The sequence below is a fragment of the Lonchura striata genome, chromosome 3 (genome assembly GCF_046129695.1).
Source record: "Lonchura striata isolate bLonStr1 chromosome 3, bLonStr1.mat, whole genome shotgun sequence".
In the NCBI taxonomy this organism is placed as follows: domain Eukaryota; kingdom Metazoa; phylum Chordata; class Aves; order Passeriformes; family Estrildidae; genus Lonchura; species Lonchura striata.
The window spans coordinates 37,376,844-37,389,384 of record NC_134605.1 but is presented as its reverse complement, the minus strand read 5'-3'; the positions used below and the strand labels follow the sequence as shown (position 1 = coordinate 37,389,384).

Here is a 12,541-nt window from a genome sequence, read left to right as displayed (position 1 = left end):
TCTCTTCCAGATTTTGACAAATAAGAACCACCTATTTTTCATAATGTATCAATATGAAGTCAGTTTCTAATGATATTCCACTTTGTATATGAGATTTTTATTCCACTAGGTTTTAAGACCAGATTACAAATACTTATTACTGAAAATAGGGTACATTAGCAGTAACAAAAATTTTGTTTTGAAAGTATTCCTAGTGCTTAAAAAAAAATACCCCTTACATTCTGATAAAAGATACCAAATTGCAATAAAAATACCTGTTATCCCCCAATTTGCAGAAGAAATTTGTATTTCACCAATTTATAACATAGTGAGAGAACTTTCCTAAAACTTGTTAAAGAAATCCAACCAAACAAAAATCCCAAAGAACAACAACAAAAAAAAAACCACCCCAAACCAACATTTCCACCCCCTTCCCCCCTTCCCTTCCCTCCTCCACTAAATAAAAACACATTTTTCATAAAAAGTATTTTCTGGAATCTGAAGTAAAACCTACACATTTTCCCCCCTTGCCCAAGACTATTCAGATGCCATGCATAAATAACAAAATCCACCAATTTTGTATGTGGGCCATGTTTCAGAATTCTCTCGCAAGCAAGCATAGGTACTGACAGCTCACATATAGAAATGAGACCGTGGTATAGCAAACATCTTCTTCTGTTCGGAAGGTACTGAGATCATGGGGTACCTGACTAGAGACTTGTCAACATAAAGTACTGGCTAAGCTATTTGGAAAATCCCCAAATAAATTACTGATCAGAATTTTATCATCTCTTTTTTTCCTAAAATCCTACATTATCAGAATAAACTATTATAATTTTTTCTATATAATAATTGAGCCTATATGATAAGAAAATTAAGTTTTTTAAGTGTAATTTGCTGTCCTAGAATGAGAGAAGTATGTATCAGACCTATCTTAAATAATTAATTTAACCATTCTTCCCTGCTGTTCTACACACTAATTTAAAAATCTGCCTCCTCAGCAGACACAGACACTAAAGTAACTATTTAGCAGGACTCACAGTATAAATTTGATCAAATTTCAGTGCGATTTAAAGCCTATACTGGGACACAAATATTCAGGACCTCTGTGTTTCTCTTTTGTTGCTGATCACTGCATGTTTTATAATGTTGCACCTGAACAGCTCGCTACAGACTCCAGATATTACACCAAAACTTCATTTAATGGTTTCCCTTTTTCATTTTTTAAGCAGCTGGGTACCTTAACTGTGGTTGAAACAAAATGCAGTCACTGAACCATCCTAGATCAATGCTGTCATGTCATGCTCAGGAAACCATTCTTGACAGGATACTCCTGCAATATTTCTATGCAGCTACTCTCCCCTGTATCTTCTAACTAACCTTAAATGCCAGCTGCATATTGTAGGACCTTTGTAGAGAACAAGCAATTTGGTATTAAAAATATTAATCCACCCTAATAACACCAAACTGTTCCAGTGGTAACTTCATTTCTTCCTACACATTGCCTACCAGTGCCTTGCCCTTCACTCTCATGTGAGATTTTCACCTGCTTTCTGAATGATCCTTGAGTCCCATTAAACAAGTAACACTGTCCCATTTCAAGATTTCTGACTCAATTTTACACATTTTTCTGTTTGAGTATGGTTCAGACGCTCTGGTTCTCTAAACATTTATTGCTCTAATCCAATTTTTAGGAGAAACAAATTTAGATGTTAGAAATATGTAGAATTAAACTGCCTTTCAGAGACTGCAGAATTACACTTTTGGATTGTAGTAGACAAGGTGCACAACCATAAGCAAAAGCAGCTTAAAATACATTTTCTACTACAAGACAAATCACCTTAGTGCCTCTTAATCTCCTGAGCCTCAGAATCTCATTAATATTTCAAAATAATACCTAAATTCACACAGTCTCTAATTTTATGGACTATATTCTTATACTTTGCAGTAAAAACCTCCCTTAATGTGTGTAAAAACTAATACATAGGAAAAAAAAATCCATAACCAAAACCAGAAAAAGTGTATTTTAAGCTTTCAGTTACATGATGTGGCTGAAAAATTAAGAAGTAAACCTAAAAATAATGAATATTTCTGGACACTCAGAGTAACTGAAGAATATTCATTCACTCAACATTAATGAGAAGAGACAAATTAAATTCTTTTCCTTAAGCCAAGGGAACTAAGGACAACAAAGGTACAAAAGGTGTGAAAAGCAAGGCGTATAATTCTGAAGCGAGTCAAATGAATGGAAAAATTATTGGTATTTTGTTTCCAGAATGTCTAAAAGTAAGTTGCTGTGCATCTGTGCATGACTGAGTTCAGAAAGCTAAGACTTTGAAAAACAGGATGGAATGGAAATCAATCACACAGAAAACTTGGAGAGAATAATTTCAGAGGAAACAAGTTCAGACAAGTTTACCTAGCAAATACAGCAGTCGATTCCAGAATGTAAAAAATTAAAATGCCATCCTTAAGACTTTTTCCCAGGCTACAACTTAGTTCAGGATGGTTAGGCTGAGGTTCTACATTGCTGTCAAACGAGTCAAAAATTATTTTTCAAGATGTAAAAAGCCTCTCAACTGGCACCCCTCTGGTACTTTAAGGCAATTTAGGTAGTGGTGGTCACAGTCCTATTCTTTCCTTACTGCTGCTCTCCTGTATCCATCACTGGATCCAGGACTGAACCATGCCAACCTGCTCATTGGGTAACACTCCTTTTTTTAAGCTGTGTATTTTTCTGCCAGGTTACAAAACTGAAGGACCTCACTACAGACTTACTAGTAAGGGAGGAGAGACTGATGGGAGTTGATATCTCAGTGTGCCAACTGACTCGGTTCCACATGGAACTGGAAGTCTTAGTCTTGCTAATTCTGAAGCCCAGCAGTTTAATAATATTCTTTTCTAACTGGAAACCACCACCTGACCACTAAGATAATTTTTTTTCATATTAAAATATTCCATTTCATTTTACTTATTCCTCATTCTCCTACAATTATTTTTTTATAGTTTTTTCCCATTTCTTCACTTATAATCATTCTCCTCTCTGTCTTTCTTCTCTCTTGATGCCAACTTTCAGTGGAGAAATACTATTACAGCTTTTCTTGGCCAACTGTACTGATCAGACTCCTCTAGATTACCTTAAACCTATGAGAAGTCTACTCCTCAATTTGTGGATTTGCTCACCCAGAGCAATGATTACAATCTCAATCATTTACCTACTACTCTAAGTACACACATTCATATTTTGCAGAGATCTTTGAACTTTTTTGGTATTTGCAGGCCATCTTGTAAAAGCACCAAAAAGAACTAATTTCAAGACTCTAAAAACATCATCATCTTAAACTGATAATTCTTATACCTTATACTAGGAACTTTAAATCCATAGCAGTTAAATAGTGCATCCAGTACTTACAAAGCTCCATGTTAAAAAAAAACTGAAAATAACGCTTAGTTTGACAGTGTGAGGACTCTACAAAAATCCATTTCCTTATTGATATTTTTTTCCTTTTTGTGTATTACATTCTTCTACAGAACTACCTTGAGACCTGCGGATTTTCTCTAGCCAAGAATTGTACAACTTAGATTATGCATTTTGTTTTCATGTCTCTGCATGCAATGTTAATTTTAGCATAACAGTATATTAAACACCTCTGACCTAGAGTTCAGATACCTACAATATACATGCAAAGAACCTGCTGTCAAAAGTTTACAAGTTAGTAAGTGAAAAAACTGCAGAAGGAACCAAACTGTTGGAATCTGAAGATCAAAGGCAAAAGTAACAATGCCCCAGCAGAAGCAGAATTAAATAGAGATTGGATAAAATACTTGCAAGAGAGGTTATAAGAAAAGAGGGAGTGCCCAGGGAAGAAACAGCTGCTATCCCTACTGGTCTAGCAGCATGCACATTTTTTTGATTCTCTGGATTCCTAGACCAGCAGGAGCCAAGAACCCTCAAAATATAACAAATTAAACACAGAGAACAAGTACTTCGCATAGCTTCCCACTTCTTCCCCATTACAGTATTCTCACCTTTTCTTTGTGCATATCCCTGACACTTCCTCTGTGTTCTCTGGTGCTGGGTGAGACATTCAACAAGGTGATATACCTCTCCAAAAACCCCAGAAAATTTGTCACTTACTTGCACTTAGAAAACAAAGTCAGCTCACAGAAAAATCTGGTAGGTGTTTTTTTATTATATCCATCCACAAATTAATTAGCCTGCAGCTTCATTCTGGATTGAAGCAGAAAGGGGACTTTTGCTTTCATTATGAAACAACAGGCTTATCACAAGTCACGAGAACCTACTTTAGCTGAAATCAGATTCAGTCTAAGCAGGCCCATCTCAGTTTTACTGAAAACCAGACTTTTTTTCTGTATGCCATACTTTTAAGATGGTAAAATCATAAGTTTTCTCCTACACTGCTCACGAGGTAAAAGACAGAATATCCTTCAAACGAAACATCCATCTTCTATCAGGTAACTTGCCTGATGTATGCTTCATGAGCTCTTGAGGAGGATGTTTCTGGTGTGACTGATCAGGAGGTTTTAGGTTATGAAAATCCTTCATTATGAAAAAGTTAGGTGAACTACCAGGCAGCAATTCCCATCTCTTTCACAGGTATTGCAAAACTAAATTTATACTGTGTAGCTTAGATTAAGTTATCTGTAATTTTTAATTATCCCTATCTCAACATCTGACCTAGTCAAGAAATCCCACTTAAGTTTTTCCTGCACTCCCATTGCCACTTATTTTCATCTCAGTTTTGCAAGTCAAGCAGAGAGAAGAGGAAAAACACACAAAATGTGATATAATATAGGTACCAATCAAGCCCCACAGCCTGTGGAATTAAAATTCTAAAATGCAGGAAAAAATCCAGAGTGTGAAATCTGAAAACTGTAATACCAATATATATATATATATTTTTTCTGCTTTTTTTAACTACCTGATTTCTGTAAATAGCATCGATTTGCACAGGTGCTGTAAGGTATTGGAACTGAGGACCTAAGTGATGCACTCAGTTCAGCCCAGTACCCCAAAGAGTCCTCTGTAGCATTGCCATTTCTATATACATATTTTTTAATGCTGATGATGTCCTCTAGTCATTTAGCAACCCTCTTATAATACAGAGTGTAGAAGTTTTCATAGTTTCAGTTTTTCAAGCCACTTCACAAACACTTAGAAAATATTTTTACTGTAAATATTTATAAATATTTTATTATAAAATTTTGCCTTTCAGTAACTTACTAAGAAGTAAGAAAGTATGGGGATGGGAATCAAGTCTGATGGAATCAATTTCCTGACAGTATTTCTCAAAGTAACTTCGAATGAACAGTTAAAATTTTGAGTATTAGTAAGAATAAATGCTGCTCTTTTTGTCTTCTAATTTCTTCGGAGATATTTCTAAAGTTTCATAGAAACAGTACCCCGAGGCTACCAAACAGTTTCAGCTGCATCATTAGTAACAGTTCAGGAATTCGTTAGAACTTAGCAGCTGTTCAACCACTGAATCACCAGCACAAATTTACTCTTTTCCTTTGCTAATTTACAGGATTCCTGCTAGTGATGTAAGATTATATCAAGGAGTTCAAAACGTATTTTTATGGCTTGAAACGAAAGTTAAAATTACTGCCATTACGGCAGTACTGCTCTCTTTTTAATTAGTTCCACTTCCATATCCCAATACTTATGATGGGTAAAGATTTGAGATATGTACTAGAAAAGATCACAAGGCAACATTTAAGCCTTAAGCTATATACCCGATATCAATTATTTTGGGAAAAACACTGCATACTGTTTCAAGTATGACATGTCCTTGACTATACACGTTTAAAGCTAGCACCAAAGTATTCAAGCGCGTCTTAATGTTCGTGTTTCTTCAAGTCCCCCGATCTAAGTGGCCGGGAGAACATTAACACATGCTTTGAACAAGCCGGCCGTCAGCTCTTCCCCAGCCTACTACAGCTGACTTGTGGAGCACAGCTGAAGGTTAAACAAGCATAAGTGATGTTCATCACTCGAGGCACTTGTGAAAGCACCAAGTCCATCTTCTCACATTTCAATAGCATCGGTGCTGACAAAGAAGTCAGCGGGTCAAAGCCCAACTCCCTTTAGAGAGAAGGCAGGCAGGCTTGAGCTGGGAAAACATTTACATGTGACCCGAGATAAAAAAACAGTTTGAAGGGCCATAGGACCTTATTTGTTTTCGAAAGAAACCTCGATGACCTCCCTCCCCTTTCAGAAGCAGATCTGACAAGTGTTGTAATAAATATTACATGCACAGAGGAAAGTTGAAATCAATAGTAGGTTAATGCTTATTGAAACAATACAGAGAACAATTTTTAATAGCATTACTTGAAAATAGATCTAATCTAGCAAAGGAAATTCAATTTATGTTTGGAGCGATCAGATGTTGCTTTTTACTCCGGGGATTTGTTGCAAACTATGTCTCTCAAAATGTGCTTACTGTACTGTGTTTAGCAGAAACAGTTTAGCCTCAATAAGCTGATAGTCTGCAAGGGAGCATGGATCAACTTATTCTCATTAAGAATGTAAGCAGCTTTCCAACAGCCTTCTTTGCTGTTCAGCCCAAGCCAGAGAAAGCAGGGATCTCTCCTCTAAACCCCGTAATTTATGAGTTTATTCAAACTCACCAAATTGCTTTAAGTAAACGCCTCTTATATTTGAAAATTCCCATGGCAACTCATTTAGTTTGGCAGGAAGGCAGACCCGAATTCAATCCTTTTATCCTCCTGCTAAAGCATTACAATGGTAATTCTGCTCTGACACTCTGAAGAGACTGCTAATTACTGTGCGCGGTCCCCAGACAGATCCCCCGTCAGACTGGAACGGCTGCGCTCGGCAGCGAGCAGCAGCAGCACCTTTGTGCACGGGAAGGGATGCGCTCTCGCACCACGGCTTTTTACAAGACAGGCTCCACGACAAAGCATCTCCTGTCCAATAAGCCCTGCAGAACAAACACCGAGGAAGGCAAAAATCCAGCGTAATGGCAGCGAAGGAGACAACCACTAACTTCACCGTGTCGACTACTGAAGGTACTTAGTCACCTCTCAAATGAAATTAATTAATCTTGTTATTGCTATTATATACCGCATGTAATAGCCTAAACTACAGCTCAAGGAACTACATAGAATGCTCCTATGTCATTATACTCCATGTGCAAGAGCCCTCTGCCTGCCTGTCCTGAGAATGTCCCGGTTTTTAAAAAGCCAGCCAGGCCCTTTTACAGCGTCATTTATTTTGAGAAGGGGACGTGCGGATTTCGTAGCAAAGCTTTTCACCTCCCCTGTCATTCTTAATCGAGAAAAGTGAAGGAAACTTACGACTGCACCCTCGCTCTTTTGCCCTAGCTGTTCCCTTTTTCATTGAAATGAAAACAGCAGCTCAATGCTGAAGAGAATAAGCATTTTCCTTTCTGGACTAGCAGTGTTTTGGAAAAACCTAAACCCCAGTTTAACTCATTCTACAGCAAATGAAGATGGTGGTCTGTGCTCCAGAAAATTAATTTTAGTCTGTTTTGGTCATACCACCATTTCTTTTGGAGCAGGAACACCCATAGTAAGCATTACAACAACTTTTCTTCCTTTCTCCACGTGAACACTTACCAAAACTAGCTAAAATTTAAATATGCAAAAGTAAGATACATTCTTAGAAAGTTAATCAAAAGGGAGGTCAACTTTTAAAATGTTAAGAGATCAAGTAATGCATTTAATTTCAAAACATATCGTCTGATTTCTCTTTTAATCTGAAGTGAATAGCTAACATCTCATACTTGTTTTTTCAAAGTATGACTTTAAATTCTGCATTAGTTTGACCTGTAACATTTGAAAAGTTAAGCTTTCACTTAAAAAATTACTGAGATATTCTAAACCAACTGCATATTTGTTTTGAGAACAGATTTAGTTCTAAAATCCTATATGCAATGGCAAACAAGAAACCCAAAGACAATTTCATCACTAAACATTTCTAATGCAGCAATACTGTTAAAAATAATCATTAAAAAGTAGGCTGACTCATTTAACAAAGCAGTTAGATCCATCTGGCCCAATTAGTGAAGCAGTCTACAACTTCTACCAATACAAAAAAAAAAAAAACCCAAAACAAACCAAAAAATCAAAAAAAAAAAAAAAACCCCACAACAAAACAAAAACTATACAACCAATACCACCACCACAAAAAACCAAAAAAACCCACAAAAACCCCTCCAAAAAAACCCCAAACCCAAACAAAACAATCCAAAAAAACCCCTCATATATTGCTTCATCTGACCTCTACATGCAATTCATTCAGTGGTTTATAAGGATGGATGCTGGTGAAGTCAGGACTAGTACCAAACAACAGATACAAACAATATAACAATGGTTTTATGTCAAATGCTTCTTACATCTCAAAATACATACTGATGCATTAATTATGCCTGCCCATATATCATACTTGCCAATTAATTTTTTAATTAAGTGCCTACTGGTGTACTAGATAAGGTCTTCATATGCCTGTAGACACCATCTATGCATATTAAAAGCAGTACGGTCCCAAATACTCCACACAAATTCTACAGAGAAATGAGTGCTACTCCTATCCTACCACAAGAACAGGTCAATATCAAATTTCAATGACAGAAATATCTGTCATCTCCGCTTAAATAAGAATTATTGCTTGGTGTTATTACTAATCCTTTAAAAAGGATAAAATAATAATTTTAATTTTGAGGTTTGTGGTAATTTTTTTCAGGTTTAAGACTGTACTATCCGCTTGCATTTGGCAGTTTACAAATAGAAAGAATCTCCTTTGCCTTTCTGTGATGGTAGAAACACAGACTACCCCCATGCTTCTTTATCTTGCTTTGCCATTTGAAAACAGTTCATTAGCCCATCTGGGCAGCATCTGAAATCTCTATATAGCTTCATATTTTGGATTGCAATAAGTTTCTTCCTTTGCTTTTTTGTCTACCCCATAAGCCACCAGAGAACAACAAAAAGTTGGTTTTGCTTTGGTTTTGATTATGAAATAATTCAGTAAAAAGGTTCAACTGTACCCCCAGTTTTAAGCCTTTTGGAAGCTCCTATTTCAGCTGTCTAAGAGACAACATACTGTCACAGTCTTACTGGGGAGAGGAAGGGGTGTCTCAAGAATAAAAAAATACAACTAGTTTATCTAAAGATAGCCAGCAAATAACACAGCAGAAGTTTTTGTGCAAATCAATACATAAAACTGTTGAGTGTGAGCTCTGGATGTTAACTACAGACACCTAAGTGACAGACTGGTTCACACACAATTTTATGAATTCTTCTCCCTAAACATCTTACAGAGAAGGCTGCAAGACTCAGCAAGGATTCAGAAATACCAGTTGCTATGCTTTGCTGAAAGGAATGTATTTTAAACAAGGCAACACAGACAAAATATTGTGGAAAGTTGGGGAGTTTACAGAAGCAGTTTTGGAAGTAGTTTCCTATACTTCTGAAAGCAAGTGTGGACAAATTAATGAAACAAAGAACTGTTCTGGAGTAAGGTCATCACTACTGAGATGAGAAGCAATTTCACTTGTATCAGATCCTTCAGGATTTCAAGAGTCTCTCCAAGCAGGATGATACTCTGGGTTTAATACATTTTTCTCCCTTTTGCAGAACTTGCATCTACAAAATGAAAAGGACATGAGAACCATGCACCCCTAAGATGCTGCACTTCAGGTATCAAGAGAAAAGAAGAGCTTTGCACTGCACTAAGTACTTCTCAGAGGAAGCAGAACTGAGACTTAAATCATCATCAGATCTATTTATACTTCTGAATCAATGAATACTGACACAAATAGAGGCACAGACATGCACCAACCTCCCTTTTCCAAGAAACTATGTGGAAAAACTCTCAAACCCCACTTTCTAGATGGTGACTTTTTTGGTCTCTCAGAAATTTGGGTTATGTGGCAGACGGGACAGATAGTGTGAAAACTGCCATAAATCCAACACATGCACATGCTTTTGAGAAAAAGAAACTTTAATCACCAGAAACACAACTGGTCTAATTAGTCCAAAATCTAAAGGATGCCACAACAGTAAAGTGAGAAGGTAACTGTATAGAGAAGCACATATAAGATAATTTGGGGAAAAAAAAAAATCCTCCCAGAATCCACACTAAACCCTTACTTCTATGCTTTTAACTGTAAAATTTATTTGTTTGGGTTGGTAACAGTAATATTTACTTGTCTGGATTGGTAACATTTGCTATTAATGCTAATCTTTTAGAGCAATATGGACACATTTAATTTCTATAAATACAACTATCAAACTATTTTTTTCTGGAATTATTTTTATTAATCATAAGTAACAGGCTAATATTCTGAAGAAAAAACTTAATTTTTCTACTCTTTACATAAGCTTGCCTAGAAATACAAGCTATTTGGAGAAGCCAAAACATCACAAGTTTACTGTTCTTATGCTAATTAAGGTTCCCTGATAATCAATTATTTTAATTAAACAGGACTCGTTTGACATTTCTGTGAATGAAATGAAAAAAAAAAAAAAGCAAAGCTTGTTTAAAAAAGAAAAAAAACCCAAAGTATTTGAGATATAAAAATACCAAAAGAAGTAATTTTCTTTTTCCCGTCATGATTCTACTAGACACACTTCAGACAGTTTGCTGAATCTAGAAAGAGAAGTCATGCCTTAAATTACAGGTGCTTTATATTAAATGATGTGGAATCATATATCTAGCTTCCTAAATTCCCCTGAACCTTAATATTCGGCTGAAAGCCTATGTGTGATTCACATTTGAAGAAAATTGACTAAACTGAAATAAATAAAACCAGCACTAAAGCATGTAGGGGATTATGTCTCAGCTACATCATCATAGATATTGTCTTAGCAAAGATTTCTAAAGCTTCAAAGCCAATTTCAAACTTGTAGTAAAAATCAATTTGCAGATTTCAAATATTAACGATGGATGCACACAATTGTGCATCTTTCATGTTTTTAGAAGTAACCTAGAGTAAGATTTTTAGAAGAGTCTATAAACTTCAGCTGTACAAAGTACTACAAATCTTAATGGGATCTTGTTACTGAAGCCACATAGGATCTTTTAAAAAAATCCTAAAGACAGTAGTGGAAAAAAAGTATTATTAAAAACTACTAACATCTGTATGTTGAAATTCTACAAACAGATTGCTTTTAAATGCTGTAAAATATATCAAATATAAAGCATGACATAATAAGAATAAATTGTGTTATTTGTCAGCTTTAGTGTCTTACATGCTTCACTTTGTTTTCCAAGCCCTGCAGAATGATTTACATGGAAACAAGGAATCACATTTTCTCATTTGATATTGGTGGAGTTCCTTTAAGGCTGTCCAGTTGAGCAGGACTCCTATTTGATTCTGCACAACTGCTAATCTTCCTGTTTACTTTGTAAGAAAGGCAAGACATATAATGTAATGCCTAGTTTACCTGTAACACAAAGGAAACACAGCCGAAGTTACATGTATATAACGTTAAAGAAGTTCCTCCACAAAAATATTTTGGCAATACACAGAATTTGGGTTTATGCAACACACACAAAAAATTATTTTGAATTGATTCTAAACTGAAATCAATGAAACCACCTATTAGCATAACATTTTTTGAACACCAAGAACCTTCAGAGTCTCCTCTGCAATCTCTAATCCTGCAGGATAATAAAAACTTTGATCATTTTCTATCTCCAAGAGCCCCCTCTAAAACTACAGATTGCTACAAAATAAAGAGCATTCCAGTAATGACCTCTCCCATATTTATTGTTAAGTAAAGATTTACCTCCTGGAGTATTTAAAAAACCAGAAGGGTACTATCACTACATTTTACAGATGAAAAAGTTAAGGTTTATTATTTAAAGTACCCTTGCTATCATCGGAGAAAACAAGTGTTTCTATGACCTGATGTATTTTAAAAGCCTGACTTTTTAATGTTTAACTTTCTTGAATCTGATTGACTTTTGGATTATTAAGAGATTTCCTGAAGCTCTCCTTGCTGATGAATAATAAAGTAACTCTTTGAAGAGTTCTCCATCATCCAACAGGACAGGAAGGGAGTCTCCCTCCACAGCCCAACCACTTTCTTTGGAAATTAACCAGTAATTTCAGAAATAACTAGTGAAAGGCAAATACAGGCTTTCCTCTTGTAGGCACTGAGAAAAAAGTGTTCTTCCCAACACTGTATCAATAGTCTATCTGTTCCGAATGCCAGGATACCATTAACTGACAAATCAGATTAGCACAGTATTACCATACATACTACAGTGGATTTAAACCAGGAGAAATCCAGACACACCTCCTAGCTCCCTTGGTCTTTCAGAACTTATCTTCCAAGTTAAAACAAGTTATTAGACTCCAACATACTGCCTTTCTGCACAATATGTGACGATTTTATTATTCAAAACATCTGATGTCTGTTGACAGTAATGATTATGACTGTTAATTCTAACAAACTAAGTAAGCAAGCTTTATTTTAAAACTTTCAATTTTTCCTTTAGGACCCTAGAAGCTACATATCTGCTTATTAAAAACTGAAACATCAGAAT

The 12,541-nt window shown here is 35.8% G+C and overlaps 1 protein-coding gene and 1 long non-coding RNA gene across 11 annotated transcripts in view; one reads left to right on the top strand and one right to left on the bottom strand.

Annotated features, from left to right (window-relative positions):
* Positions 1 to 12,541, bottom strand: part of QKI (QKI, KH domain containing RNA binding) — a 154,278-nt gene that overhangs the window by 32,204 nt on the left and 109,533 nt on the right. The gene's annotated exons all lie outside the window — the stretch shown is intronic.
* Positions 6,750 to 11,223, top strand: LOC110477925 (uncharacterized). Its single transcript, XR_002466671.3, has 2 exons — positions 6,750 to 7,032; positions 9,622 to 11,223. It is a non-coding gene; the product is annotated as an uncharacterized LOC110477925 (long non-coding RNA).